The sequence below is a fragment of the Zalophus californianus genome, chromosome 15, assembly GCF_009762305.2.
Source record: "Zalophus californianus isolate mZalCal1 chromosome 15, mZalCal1.pri.v2, whole genome shotgun sequence".
Lineage (NCBI taxonomy): Eukaryota > Metazoa > Chordata > Mammalia > Carnivora > Otariidae > Zalophus > Zalophus californianus.
The window spans coordinates 26301460-26305094 of record NC_045609.1 but is presented as its reverse complement, the minus strand read 5'-3'; the positions used below and the strand labels follow the sequence as shown (position 1 = coordinate 26305094).

Genomic DNA, 3635 nt, shown 5'->3' with positions numbered 1-3635 from the left:
CGCACCCCTTCTCCAGCCCGCGACGTCGCCACGAAAGCGAGCCAGTGGCGGCCGCCCCAAAACAAGTGGCCCAGCCTCCTAACCGAGAGAACCCACTCACGAACTGCGGCCTGGCGAAAAGAAGCCTGATGGAGCGGCGGTGATCAGGTTCCCCTCGGCCAATTCTGGGCCCCGCAATGCCTTGAAAGAGCCAACACTTTTCATTTCCTGCCGCCCTGCCCCGCAGCCTTGTTCCTCCAACGAGCCCCAGAGGCCACCGTCCTCCCCTCAGAGGCGTCGGGGCTTGGCCCCAGCCTCCATCTTCATCTCTCGGGATGGCGAGCAGCAGCTGCTCCAAGGCCCAATTCATTGTCGGAGGAAATATAAACTGGTACGGAAGATCGGGTCTGGCTCCTTTGGGGACATTTACCTGGCGATCAACATTACCAACGGCGAGGAAGTGGCAGTGCAGCTAGAATGTCAGAAGGCCAGGCATCCCCAGTTGCTGTACGAGAGCAGACTCTCTAGATTCTTCAAGGTGGTGGGCATCCCCCACATCCGGTGGTATGGTCAGCAAAAAGACTACAGTGCACTAGTCATGGATCTTCTCGGACGCAGCCTCGAAGACCTCTTCAGTGTCTGTTCAAGAAGGTTCACAATGAAAACTGTACTTATGTTAGTGGACCAGATGATCAGTAGAATTGAATATGTGCATACAAAGAATTTTATACACAGAGACATTAAGCCAGATAACTTCCTAATGGGTATTGGGCGTCACTGTAAGAAGTTAGTCCTTATTGCTTTTGGTTTGGCCAAAAAATACAGAGACAACAGGACAAGGCAACACATACCATACAGAGAAGATAAAAATCTCACTGGCACTGCTTGATATGCTAGCATCAATGCACATCTTGGGATTGAACAGAGTCGACGAGATGACATGGAATCATTGGGATATGTTTTGATGTATTTAATAGAACCAGCCTGTCATGGCAGGGACTAAAGGCTGCAACAAAAAGCAAAAATACGGAAAGATTAGTGAAAAGATGTCCACTCCTGTTGAAGTTTTATGTAAGGGGTTTCCTGCAGAATTTGCCATGTACTTAAACTATTGTCGTGGGCTGCGCTTTGAGGAAGCCCTGGATTACACACGTGTATCTGAGGCAGCTATTCCGCATTCTTTTCAGGACCCTGAACGACCAATATGATTACACATTTGATTGGACAATGTTAAAGCAGGAAGCAGCACAGCAGGCAGCCTCTTCAAGTGGGCAGGTCAGCAGGCCCAAACCCCCAGCAGGCAAGCAAACTGACAAAACCAAGAGTAACATGAATCGAGGAACTGAAGGAGCAGAGCAGATGATCGGAGCAGCATTTGTTTCTCCCCAAATCTAGAAATTTTAGTTCGTATGTACACTAGCCAGTGGTTGTGAACAACCATTTACTTGGTGTAAAGAACTTAATTTCAGTATAAACTGGCTCTGGGCAGCATTGGTGATGCCGTGTCCCGAGGTGTAGCCACTGTAATTGTGAATATTAACTGAGATAGTGAAACATGGTGTCCAGTTTTCTATTGCATTTTTTTCAAGTGGAAAAGTTAACTAAATGGTTGACACACACAAATTGGTGGGGAAATTGTGCATATGCCAATTTTTTTTGTTAAAATCTTTTATTGTAAACTATACTGCTTTGAGATCTCATTTCAGAAGAACGGCATGAAGAGTCTTCAGCCACAGTTGTGATAGTTGTAAATGCTCACAATTGTGCATTCTTAGGGTTTATCCATCCCTGGGGTTTGCAAGTTGTTCACTTAAAACATTCTTAAAATGGTTGGCTTCTTGTTTGCAAGCCAGCTGATATGGTAGCAACCAAAGATTCCAGTGTTTGAGCAAAGGAAAGACTCCACCTGCTTACCTGTGCTAGAAATAACAGCATCTAAAGTGAAAACTTAAGAAAAGCTTAGTGACTACTAGATTATCCTTAGGACTCTGCATTAACTCTATAATGTTCTTGGTATTAAAAAAAAAAAAAGCGTATTTGCCACAGAAATTTAGTTAACATCTTACAACTGAACATGTATGTATGTTGCTTAGATAAATGTAATCACTGTAAACATCTATATGATCTGGGATTTTGTTTTTATTTTGAAATGGGAGCTTTTTGGTTTACAAGTTCATTAAAAACTAAAAACTGTTTCTGTAAGGAAATGAGATTTTTTTAACAACAAAAATGCCTTCCTGACTCACTATGAAATCAAAATCTCCCCAATTTTTTAATAGACTACTTCAAGCCATTTGTTACATACTATTCCTTTGCAAATCATTTTAGATTTAATGTTATAACTTTTCCTCAGACTTGCTTATTTAATTTGTGTGTGTGTGTGTGTGTGGTCTGAAGGGGAAAGGCATTCTTTCATTTTTCTTTTTTTAGTGACTTGCAGGCACAGTCCCTAGTGCTGCAGCTGCCAGGGCTTGGCGGTGTAACTCCTGCAGCCTCAGACTACACAGCTGGACTGAGTTTGATTAAGAATGAAAGCGTTAAAGGGTTTAACTACGGTTTTGTAGTTTTTCTTTAAGTTCCTTGTTAATTGGAGTTGAGCTGGTTGATTCTTAACCTTGGAGAGCATCCCACCAGGTGAGGTTCATGTGATTGCTGACTCTCCCTAAGCCCCTGTTCTTTTCCCTCTGTAATCTGTGCTTCCTCTCAATCTCAAATGCACTCTTTTCTTGCCTCTCTCTGACCCAAGAGAAAGAAAAGCTTACTGACAGTAATTCTTTAAATAGTGTAATCCATTAATTTATAGCATGTCAGGATAAATTAAAAGAACCTTTGTCTGAAAATGCTGCCAGAAGCCTGTTGTGTAAATGTAAGTATTTTGTAAAAATAACCTTGAAACTGTACATTGACACATGTTTGGTCAGATTGTGTCAGGTTTAAGTTTTATTTCTTTTTTCTTTTTTAAAACTACTTTAGCAATAATTAATCCCATGATTACCACATTCTGCTATTAAAGGATCCGTTAGCACCATCAAAAAAAAATTAGAAAGGTTAGCAGTCCTTTTTAAAATAAATAAATAAATAAATATTGCCACTGGCAGTTCATTAACCATACAAAGCTTGAAAAATGATTTAGAAAGCAATTATCTAAAGCTAAATAATCTTCAGTTTCTCACATGCAATGTGTTTTTATGTTTCTACTCAAATGCTGCAAGGTTAAACAGATTCAACATATTGAAAGCCAAGCCAATGAACCACATATCCCAACCTGGACTGAGCCTCCCCCTACTGCTTCCTAGTCAGTAAATGGCATGTACATCTTTTTAGGAGATATCTTTAATGTCTCTCTTTTTCATTCCACATATCCCACCTATAACCAAGTTCTCTCATTTTTGGTCTGAAATATCTCTTGAATCTATTTCCCTTCATTCCTTAGCCACAAAATGCAATATAAACTACCGTCATTTCTAGCTGAAATTACTAAAAATATCTTATGTGTTTTACTGCATTTGGTCTTACCCCCCTTTATTATATTCCCACATTGCAGCAAGAGCTACCTTCCAAAAGCAAATGTAAATATATATATATTTTTTTTTTCCTTTGTAAAATCCATTGTTCTTCAGACGAAGACCAAAATCATTAACATGGCCCAGAAGGCT

The 3635-nt window shown here is 40.7% G+C and overlaps 1 pseudogene; it reads left to right on the top strand.

Moving 5' to 3' along the window:
• The first annotated feature begins 314 nt into the window (after positions 1–314).
• Positions 315–1374, top strand: LOC113920564 (annotated as a pseudogene).
• The last annotated feature ends 2261 nt before the right edge of the window (positions 1375–3635 follow it).